This window comes from Citrus clementina, unplaced genomic scaffold (assembly GCF_000493195.1).
Source record: "Citrus clementina cultivar Clemenules unplaced genomic scaffold, Citrus_clementina_v1.0 scaffold_9, whole genome shotgun sequence".
Classification (NCBI taxonomy): Eukaryota; Viridiplantae; Streptophyta; class Magnoliopsida; order Sapindales; family Rutaceae; genus Citrus; species Citrus x clementina.
In genome coordinates, this window is record NW_006261964.1 from 21,265,104 (window position 1) to 21,277,263 (window position 12,160).

The window sequence follows — 12,160 nt, forward strand, 5'->3', positions numbered from 1 at the left end:
CTAACTCTGGTGGCTGTAGAGCCCAAATGCGATGTGTTTTACAAAATTGAATCTGCCTTTTGAGATGAGTTTTGACAAGTTGAAGTGGTTTAAGAATGTTCAGGAGGAACGGTCTAAGTAAGGTACTCATGATTAAAAATGATAAGAGAAAACTTAATAGTTAAACAAACACACTTATGCAAAAATAATTTCAATTAGCAAAAGAATAATATAAAGAAAGAAAAAAATCAAATCACCGAAAAAAAAAATCAATTCAAATCTGGTGGGTCACTCAAATTTATTTCGGTGTCTTCTCTATGTGGTTGGTACTCTAGATATGGCTTTAATCTTTGACCATTAACTTTAAACATGACACCGTTCTTTGGGTCCTTAATTTCAATTGCCCCATGTGGAAAAACATTATGAACAATAAAGGGACCAGACCATCGAGAACGTAACTTACCTGGGAATAGGTGCAAACGAGAATTGAATAAAAGCACTTTCTGACCTGGAGTGAACGATTTTCTCATAATTTGCTTGTCATGAAAGACTTTCATCCGTTGCTTGTAAATCTTGGCATTTTTGTATGCGTCATTGCGAATTTCTTCAAGTTCTGTCAGTTGTAATATTCTTTCTGAGCTGGCTTGCTGCATGTCAAAGTTGAATTTCTTGATGGCCTAATACGCACGATGCTCGAGTTCCACAGGTAGGTGGCAAGCTTTTTCATACACTAGCCTGTAGGGTGACATCCCAATCGGGGTCTTGAAAGCCGTTCTATATGCCCATAATGCATTATCAAGTCTTAATGAACAACCTTTTCTAATATGTGCTTTATTTCTCGATTGGAGATCTCAACTTGGCCACTGGTTTGCGGATGATACGGGATCGCCACTTTGTGTGTGATTGAATACTTTGTCAAAAGATCCTTGAATGCTTTGTTTCAAAAGTGGGCACCACCATCACTGATTATTGCTCGAGGGAATCCAAAGCGTGAAACAATGTTGCTTTTCAAAAATCCTATCACCACCTTGTGATCATTGGTTCTGCGTGGAATTGCTTCTACCCATTTTGATACGTAGTCAACAGCAGCCAATATGTATTGATGGCCAAAAGATGGGGGAAATGGTCCCATGAAGTCGATACCCTATACGTAAAAAATTTCAACTACTAAAATTGGATTTAATGGCATCATGTTCCTTCATGTAATGCTCCCCATTCGTTGACACCTATCACATGAAGAACAGAAAGTGTAAGCATCTCGAAATATAGTTGGCCAATTGAAACTACATTGTAAAACTTTAGTTGCTGTTTTCTTAGCACTGAAATGGCCTCCACAAGCTTGTTCATGGCAGAATGAAAGGATATTCTGAATTTCACTTTCTGGGACACATCGTCTAACAATTTGGTCTGCACAATACTTAAACAAATACAGGTCATCCCAAAAGAAATTCTTTATTTCCGCAAAGAATTTAGCCTTGTCTTGCTTGGTCCAATGCTTTGGAAGTTTACCTGTGACAAGATAATTAACTATATCAGCATACCAAGGTAATAATTCCACACTCATTAATTGTTCATCTGGAAATGACTTATTCAATATTAATGACTCTGTAATTGTGTCAAAATGGAGACGAGAGAGATGGTCCGCCACAACATTTTCTGTGCCTTTCTTATCTTTGAATTCCAAGCTAAATTCCTGCAAAAGTAACACCCAACGAATTAGTCTAGCTTTTACATATTTCTTTGTGAGAAGATATTTAAGAGCAGCATGATCTGTGAATATAATTATTTTACAACCAATGAGATAAGATCGAAATTTCTTTAATGCAAACACTACTGCTAGCATTTCTTTTTCAGTAGTTGAATAGTTCAACTATGCATCATTTAATGTCATACTAGCATAGTAAATAACATGGGGAATTCGATCAACTCTTTGTCCTAATACTGCTCCTACTGCATAATCAGATGCATCACACATGAGCTCAAATGGTAAGCTCCAGTTTGAGGGCTGAATGATGGGTGATGATTTCAAATGCCACAAGACATGAATCTTTAAAGACAAAAGGTACATCCTTAGCAAGTAGATTGCATTAAGGTCTAGAAATTTTGCTAAAATCTTTAATGAAACGTCTATAGAAACCAGCATGCCCAAGGAAAGATCTTACTTCTCTGACTGTTTTGGGTAGAGGAAGATTAGAAATGAGATCCACCTTGGCTTTGTCAACCTCAATACCTTTGCTCGAAATGATATGACTGAGAACAATACCTTGTTTTACCATAAAATGGCATTTCTCCCAATTTAAGACCAAGTTCTTCTCGATATATCTCTGCAGAACTAGTGTTAGATGATGTAAACATTGATCAAACGAATCACCAAAGATAGAAAATTCATCCATAAAGACTTCAAGAAATCGTTTAATAATATCAGAAAAAATGCTTAGCATGCATCGTTGAAATGTAGCAGGTGCATTACATAATCCAAATGGCATCCTCCTATATGCAAAAGTGCCAAAAGGGCAAGTGAAAGTGATTTTCTCTTGATCTTTTGGTGTTATGGGAATATGATTATATCCTGAGTAGCCATCTAAAAAGCAATAAAATTCATGGCCTGCTAATCTATCAAGCATTTGATCAATAAATGATAAAAGAAAATGGTCTTTATGCGTTACAGAATTCAACTTTCTATAATCAATGCATACACGCCATCCTATAGTTACTCTAGTTGGTATCAATTCATTATCAGCATTGGTAACTACTGTGACTCCTGACATTTTGGGGACAACTTGTACAGGACTGACCCATGAACTATCAGAAATTGGGTAAATGGTACCTGCATCTAATAGCTTAAGGACTTCAGTTCTAACAACTTTTTTTATGTTAGGATTTAACCGACATTGCTTTTCCCTAGTAGGCTTAACATTTTCATCAAGATGAATATAATGCATGCAGTCTACTGGGTTTATACCTTTTATGTCTGCTATGGTCCATCTTAATGCTTCTTTATGCTCTTTTAAAACATCCAACAACTTACCTTTTTGTTCGTCATTTAGGGATGATGAGATGATTACCGGTAGAGTACTTTCTTCTCCCAAAAATGCATATTCCAATGTGTTGGGCAATGGTTTGAGCTCGAGTTTCGGTGGTGATTCAGATGATGAGATGAGTTTCTTTTCTGATGATGCTAGTTGTTCAACTCTTGACTTCCATTTATTAGTGTCCATGGATGGTGCTGAGTCAAGTAGGGTGTTGACATCATCGACCGATCTGTCAACATCAAAATCCAAACCAAAGTGAGTTAAACATGTTTGTAAAGGATCATCACTAAGGTTTGAAAGAAAAGTATTATCAACTATTGTTTCTATTAAATCCACATCCACAATTCCATCATCTGCACTGTGAGGTTGTTTGGCAATGTTGAAAATGTTTAGCTCCATAGTCATATTGCCGAAGGACAACTGCATATTTCCAGTCCTGTATTGAATGTGAGCATCCGCAGTTGCCAAGAAAGGTCGGCCTAGAATAATGGGGATGTGCTTCCTCGAATCCTGTATTGGTTGAGTGTCAATTACAATGCAATTGACAGGAAAATAAAACTTGTCTACCTAGATAAGCACGTCCTCTACAATACCACGAGGTATTTTCGTGGACCGATCTGCAAGCTGTAACACCACTGGAGTTGGGTGTAATTCTCCAAGTTCAAGTTTCAAAAATGCTGAGTAAGGCAACAAATTTACACTAGCTCCTAAATCCAACAAAGCATTCTCAATTGTGTGGTTCCCTATGCTATATGAAATAGTGGGGGAGCCTGGGTTTTTGCATTTTAGAGGAATTTTATGTTGGAGTATAGAACTAACATTTTCTGTTAAAAATGCCTTCTTTTAAACATGAATATTTCTCTTTTTAGTACACAGGTCTTTAAGATACTTGGCATAAGATGGAACTTGCTTTATAGCGTCAAGTAAAGGGATGTTAACACTTACTTGTTTGAAGATTTCGAGAATCTTACATGTGGATATTTCCTTCTTTCCTTTCGCTAACCTCTGAGGAAATGGAGTTTTCGGAACGTATTCTCGTGGGTTGGTTTCTTCTTTCTCCTCCGATGGCGAGTCTTCAACATTCACAGGTACAATTTGATTTTCTTTTGTCACCGGCATCTCCACTTTGTTGTCGACTTCTTTTCCTTTTCGCAAGGTCATGACTGCTTTGACCTCTCCATGCTGCTGTGGTGAACTGGTACTTGCTTCATGCACTCTTTTAGGATTAGGCACTGGTTGACTTGGAAACTTACCTTTCCAACAGTCATTGCCAAGGTCTAAACTGAAGAAGCAAGTTATCCCACCATCTTCTTGAGGCTTGAAACTGATTGAGCTTGTGAGTTGAAGCTTGCTCTAAACTCATTTCGTAATCCATCAATGGTGCGGTTCTGTTGCTCAATCGTGGAGTGAGTAACATTCCTGAAATTTTGGAATGCATCCTCCCATGGTCTAGGTTGAGAATGGTTTTGGTTCTGATTGAATGGTCTAAATGGGGACTGAGAGGCTTGAGGAATTTGAGAAATTTGTTGCATTGGTGGAGCTGGAGATGCTGGTCCATTCTGTTGGAATCCTTGAGACCATGAAAAATTGGGGTGGTCTCTCCATCCAGGATTATATGTGTTGGAGTATGGGTTGTAATTTGATGGCTTTCTCATTACACATATGGCATTGGCTTGATCTGGGTATGAGTCATGATCATGTGGTTCTGTTGATTTAGCAGTCGATAACGATGCTATTTGTCGAGCAAGACCTTCAACCATCTCCTTGACTTCTTTGATTCCCGAAGTTGACTCGCCAATTTGAACCTCATTTACTCCCTTAATTCTTCTAGTATTCCTAAGTGATCGACTCCGTTGTTGGGAATTATTCGCGTGTCGCTGGAAGAATTCCCAAATCTCTGATGCACTTTTTGACATTAGCTCTCCTCTACTTGTTGCCATTAGCCATTCTTGCACATTCGGCAATAATCCCTCCAAAAAGTATTGGCATTGGTGCCATTTCTCGTACCCATGATGTGGACACTTCAAGAGTAGCCCATTGAATTGCTCCCATGTTTCGAAAAACTGTTCGTCTTCTCTCTGGGTAAACTCTGAGATTTCCCTGCGAATAGCATTGGTTTTATGTACTGGGAAATATTTATTCAAAACTTTTGTTACCATTTGTTCCCATAATGCAATGCTATTAGCAGGCAATGTATTAAGCCATGAACGAGCTCTATCTTTTAAAGAAAATGGGAATAATCTGAGTTTAACATCATCGTCTGAAAAATTCTCATATTTAAAAGTTTGACAAATAGCATGAAAATCATTCAGATGATTATATGAGTCCTCATTTTCTAGGCCATAGAATGTTGGGAGACAATTTAGCACACTAGGTTTTAGTTCAAAACTCCTAGCAGCTACATTTGGGTATCTTATGCATGATGTGCTCAAATTAGCTAAGGGACTGAAGTAGTCCTTAAATGGCCTCTCCTGTGGTGCTTGTAAATCCATTCCAAATTTATTTTTAACGTGCCTGTATGTGCGAAGTGTTTTTTCTAATTCAAGATCTATAGGTTCAAGATTAGGTAATAATGACCTTCGACCATGCATGCAAAATAAATAAAAAAAAAGATGGGAACAAAACAAATAAAAATAAAGAAGAGGGAGAAATTACGATACTAACCTTATTGCGCAATTACAACCTTACTATAAAAAATACACAAAAAAATGCGTGAAATAAATTAACTAAAAATAAATTAATAAGATAAACCAAAAAAAAGAATTTACAAAAAAATAAATTGAAAATTAAAATACAGAATTTTAAAGAAGAGACAAAGAAAAGAAATACTAATCTTTAAATGTAGATTCACTTTTTTTTAATTAAAAAAAATTACAAGAAAATAATTAAAAGAAATTATTCACAAAAATTAATTCTATAAATTAAAATTACTTACCTCCCTGGCAACGGCGCCAAAAACTTGTTGTGCAAATTTTATTGAACTCGCAAGCGCACGAATCTATTGTAGTATAGATTAATGGTGACGAGTGTCGATCCCACGAGGAGGTGGATTTTAATTGTGTGTAGAATTAATTTTGTAAATGGGTGATTGGATTTGTAGTGGAAATGATTTGGAATATGCTAAAACTTAAATTAAAATGGCAAGAATAAATTCTAAAATTGGAATTGAAATGGCGAGAATAAATTGAAGAGAATTTATTGAAATGACGTACTTGGGTATCTGGATTTGTATCAACATGCATCATGGGCTAAATAATCCTTATTAATGCAATTAAATCATGAGGGGGGAATCCACACCTCATGAACCACGCTCTAATCAATATGGTGCTAAGGGCTTATCGTGCCAAATAATAATAACCTTGTACTAGGGGGCTGGTGAAACCAAGGCGGTACTAGACAAGATTAGTATTATTTGTCGACGAGAAGTCAAAATATCCACAAAAATTAGAGGGGAAGAGAAAGTAAATTTACTAAATAAAGCCCATGACACATGTTGAGACTTCACCTTCAACCTAAGCTTGAAAGAAAATTAGCTACTCATAATTGAACTAGGGGCAAAATGAGAATTTATTAAAATACGTAGAAAATACAAGATGGAGAAATAATTACAGAAAATGGATCCCAAAAATAGATTCAGAGCCCTCAAATTAGGGGGGAGAGGCCCCTTTTTTATAGATACATGGAGTAAATCATGGCCATCGGATTAAAAACTGTTTGGATGCTCAGGATTGCGCCACGTCATCAGTCAACAGTATGCGGTTTGACCACACGGATGAACAGTAATATGGTTTGACCCGGGTTGAACAGTAACACGGTTTGACCTGGGTTGAACAGTAACGCTGTTTGGTTGAAAATAATCCTGTGTGATGCATGTACCGTACGCGAGATTTTTGGTCCACTGATATGCTGCCACATCACCATCAACAATACATAAGAATTTTAGTCCAACAAGATCGTGACACCTCATCAATCAATGCCACATCATCGGTCAATGCCACGTCATCGTTCGTCTATATGAACAGTGTCGTGAACAGTAACGTATACAGTACCGTACACGTGAATAGTACCGTACATGTGAACAGTGCCATTTTTCTTTTTTTGCTCTTCCTAAGGTTTTCGACCGTCTTGAGTTCAAAAGTGATGTCCGTTTTGCCATCTGATTTCTCGTTTATTGTGAAATGACTATAATGCCCCTAAAATACATAAAATACTTAATTAAAATAAAACACACGAAATTAAATCAAAAGAAGGTTAAATTCATAAAAGTAAAGGTGTTAGTAAAACTTGTAGTGTAAAATGACGATTTTCTCCTTTATAAATATAATTTTTCTAACACTCAACAAGGACCTGAAGTAATATATTTGCAACGGAATAAATTCTACCGTATGTACTAGTGCATGAGGGCAAACTTCATGAACAATAATGTCAATGGTTACGGTATTTAGGTAGCATTTATCGTTTGAATTGGAGTGAAATTCTATGATTGGGAGTGCGGAGTTAGAGTGAGAATAAGTTGTTTACTTACACTAAAATGGAAGTATGGAATCAGAATCAGAATCTAATTTATGTGTTTACTTTATCTTGCATTAAGAGTAAATGGTTTTAAATTAAAGTTTTGCCCTTATCTAAAGAATGCAGTTTCTAAGTACAAAATTAATAAAAAATATACTTGAAAAAAATATTTATTATATTTTTAAATTAATAAAATTATTAATATTCTTAATTATGTAAATAAAAAATTATTGATAATAGTACGAAATTAATATTTTCTTAGAATAAACTATTTATTATTATTAATTATTAATATTAAATAAATATAATACTATTATTTTTAATTAAATATCATAATATTATATTTTCAAATAAACATAATATTCACATTGCTTAAAATATATAAGTAAATACTGGAGTGAAAGGAATTCACACTCCTCACTCCCACTTTTGTCAGTAAACATAACATTAGTTATATCATAATCTCTTTCGTTTTTGCAAAGCTTAATTCATATGCATGTTTGGCTTTAGAATATTACATTCGATCTTCTTTTATAGACTACGTGTAGGACACATTTAAAGAGATGGTTGATCATAAATACCAATGTTATCTATAGGCTTAAATTAAAACTAAATGGTTATCATATTAAAAACTAAATTGATTTGAATTTGAATTTCAGTTTGGTTTGGTGTAAATTGAACTATATGTCCGATCCTCTCTCTCTCCAAAATTTGAATTTGGATGGCCAATTAAAAAATTAAAGCTGCTTGAAAATTATTTGGTTAAGTCTTTAAGAACATATACGATACTTTAATTATGATTTAAAGGTAAATCATAATTTACCGAATATTTAGATCTTATATTACTGCAACACAAACATTGCATAATATAAAAGGGCTTAATTTGTTGAATATATGGTAGAGACTGTATGTAATTGTAACATGACCCATTTTGCACTTGAATTTTGGCCAGTCATCGATCACTTGATAAAAATCGTAAGATGATGATGCATATATAGCAAGGATCAAGATCATAATATGAGGCATATATAACAAGGATGAAGACCATAGTAACATACACACGAGGCAAGCATCAAGAGCATTATATGATGCATAGATGGTAAAACACTTTTGAAAGAAGTTGAGAGGTATATAATCTTTGTTTGATGATTTGTAAAAGAGTACAACTGATATTTATACACAAGGGATTAGTCTAGCTATGGTATTTACATAAGTCTTAGAATGTGATTGAAGGTGGTCACGCACAATAAAGCTGAGAATCATTGATTGATTGGAAATCATTATTTGATTTCCATTGATGGTGCTGTTGAGATGATATTGTTGAAATCCTCTTAGTCAAATATGCAATTACCATATTGGCTTCATTCTTGTCATTCCCCCTCAAGTTAGGAAGTTTTGTTGAAGTGTAAAAAATGGTTGTTTGCTAAGAGACTTGGTAAAAACTTTTGCTATTTGTTGATGAGAGGGAACATATCTGATGTCTAATGAACCTTAAGCTACCTTTTCATAGAGAAAGTGATAGTCTATCTCAATGTGTTTGGTACGGGCATGAAATAATGGATTTTTGGTTAAATGAAGTGCACTCATGTTGTCACCAAGTAGTAAAGGATTTTGAGTTATAGTAAGCCCAATATCCCAAAGTAAATATGTAATTGATAACTCTATGAAATGAGAGTTATTATGACAATTCTAAACTTAAATCAAGAGCACGTAGAGAGTAAATGATGTGTTTTTATTACATTTTTGTTACGTTTTGCAGAAACATTCATTTTAGTTTAGTTTTAATAAGTTTTGCTTGATTTGAAATAATTTGTGCTCAAAATATATGCATAATTGTAGGTTTTCAAAAGTTTATAATTCATGGAAGGGATGCTAATGCAGTAGGCTGGCAAAAAGGAGGAAGAATATGACCACAAGAAAAGTGAAACAAAATCTGGAGTAGTGCAGTGCTGTAGCCGTTGCTGGAGCGACCATTGCTGTAGCAATCCTGGAACAATGACAGAGAAAAATTAGCGCGGGATATCTGCAGAATTGCGATCTGCAGTTTCCTAATCTGACTCATGTGTGCCCTAGGCTTTTATTTACCCTAGTTTTCAGTTATAAAAAGGGGTGCACATCATATAAAATGGCGGCAAGGAATTACCATTTGAGAAATCGAGAGGAAAAAAAAAGAAAACAATCAGAATTCAAGAGAACCAAGTTTGCATCAGTGAAGAATCCATCAGAGTTATTTGGATTCAATCTTCATAGTTCTCTACTTGTTCTTGTCTTTACTCTTTGATTGAACTGATGTATTTCATGACTAATATTTTGCTGTTTGTTTTTCTTTTTCAAAGTATGAACTAAACTTGCTTGTAGTTGAGTGTCAAACACTCTAAATGGGTATTTGACTGTTCTTATGAGTTACTGTACGATTGCTATAGCATGTAACTCTAATAGTTATTATTATAACTGTTATTTCGATTGACCACTCATTTAATGGTTCAAGTTAAGACAGAGCTGCAAAAAGGCATGTCTCAGTGGATATTATTGGAGTCATACTTAATCTTAATTTGAGTTTGCTGGATTAAGTTTTTCTTGAATCCTATAAGGGCTATACTTGAAGTTAAGATTTGTGAAGAACTAGACATAGTCATTCACCTTGTAGGGTAGAGAGAGTAGATGTTCATAATGCCATATTTTAGGTAGAATAACAACTGGTCATTGTTAGGACACTTAAGGGTATGAGAAGTCCAACACGCGACAACTGAGGATGCGAAATGATTCTGCCTAGTGCTGTAGGAATTGCTGTAGCAACTGGTGCTAATTTGATGAAAAACAATCAACCCATAAAGAGAGTTTGATCATTCAAGTACTTCATTCTTATTTGATTCTTTTACGCAATTTATTTAATTTATTTCATTGCTACAGTTAATTATTATTTTTTCTTACAATTGTTAATTTAGGTAGTAATCAACTTTAAATTTGTTCATCTTGAAACAAAGGTAGATTGCACTATTGTGATTGCTGTAGCATTTATAGTAACATCAATTCCTGTGGAGATGATCTTGAATAATCATCACTTTATTACTTGTTGTGTACACTTACACATTGGCATAAATAGCAATTGAGTAAAAATGAACCAACAGTAATCCAAGTCATCTTTGTCGTAGTGGATGATAAGGCGCAATACCTTGCTTCCGTACTCAAATGAGAGATTGTGTTTTGATGTTTAAAACACTAAGAGATCATATTAGCACTAGAAACATGCTGTAGCCAGTTGTACTTCGTCGAGTCACTGAACAACTTGCCCAATCAGAATCAGAGAAACCATAAAGTGTTAGAGAACTTTGAGATAAAAACCGAAGGTCGTAATCAATGGTGCCTCTGAGATATCTTAAGATGCGCTTAACAGCTCGCATATGAGCCTTGGTAGGTGCTTTAAAATTGATATACGCGGTTAATGGTGTAATGTATGGTATTGAAGGCTCCCTACTAAGCCTCGATACTCAGTACCTTCAACCAATTCATCATCGTCAATGCAAGCCGTGGAGCTTGTGGCAATTGGAGTTCGAATCAGTGTGCAATCTTGCATATTTGCCTTTGCCGGAATGTCTTTTGTGTATTTGGATTGTGACAAGAAGAGGCCTTTTCTAAATTTCTTTACTTCAATGATAAGGAAATAACTTAAGACCCTAAGATCTTTTAAACCGAATTAGGAACTTACGCTGTTAATGATTTAAAAAATGATGCCTTCGTGATTTTCTATGACAATAAATAAATTAATATAAGATTAATAACATAAATTTTATGAAAGGTAAAAAGGAAAAAATCAGCCTTGCTGCTTTTGAAGCCAATTCCTAACAAAACTTTAGATAAGCACTCAAGCCATGCTCTAGGAGCCTGTTTAAGGCTGTAGAGTGATTTACGGAGTATGCAAACATAAGTAGGATTTACTGGATCCTTGAAGCCAAGGGGTTGCTCTTTATAAAATGTCTTCTTAAGAGAGCCGTGTCAGAGTTGTTCTATTTATTGACAGATTAACACTTGCATGCGCAAAGACAAATCTGTTGTATTTCAATTTGATCATGAGATTGAAAGGACTGTAAGGAGATTGCAGAGAGAACAAAGAAATTCAAAAACTGTTTCAGACATGGATAATCTGCAAGATGTGGGAACTTGGACCCTATTGGGCCACTACAACCTGTCAATGTTCAAGAGGGGCTAAATGAGCATGTTAATCAGAGACAACCAGGCAACAACAATATCATTTACATGGCAGATGACAGAGATAGGGCTATAAGAGATTATGTTGTGTTAACTCCTTAAGTTATACATCCTAGAATAGTCAGACCTGAGGTAGAAGCCGCAAACTTCGAACTTAAGCCAGTGATGTTTCAAATGTTGCAAACAGTGGGTCAATTCAATGGACTACCAACTGAAGATCCTCACCTCCATCTTAAGCTGTTTTTGGAAGTGAATGATGCTTTTAAAATTGCGGGAGCAACACAAGATGCTTTAATATTAATGTTTTTTCCTTACTTTTTAAGGGATCGAGCAAGAGTATGGTTGAACTCATTACCATCTGATTCCATCACTACAAGTAATGAATTGGCTGATAAATTCTTAATGAAATATTTTCCACCAACCAAGAATGC

General features: G+C 35.1%; 1 non-coding gene across 1 annotated transcript; it reads left to right on the forward strand.

The window, feature by feature from the left end:
• The first annotated feature begins 5,015 nt into the window (after nucleotides 1-5,015).
• Nucleotides 5,016-5,119, forward strand: LOC112095510. Its single transcript, XR_002903883.1, has one exon. It is a non-coding gene; the product is annotated as a small nucleolar RNA R71 (small nucleolar RNA).
• Nucleotides 5,120-12,160: the final 7,041 nt, after the last annotated feature.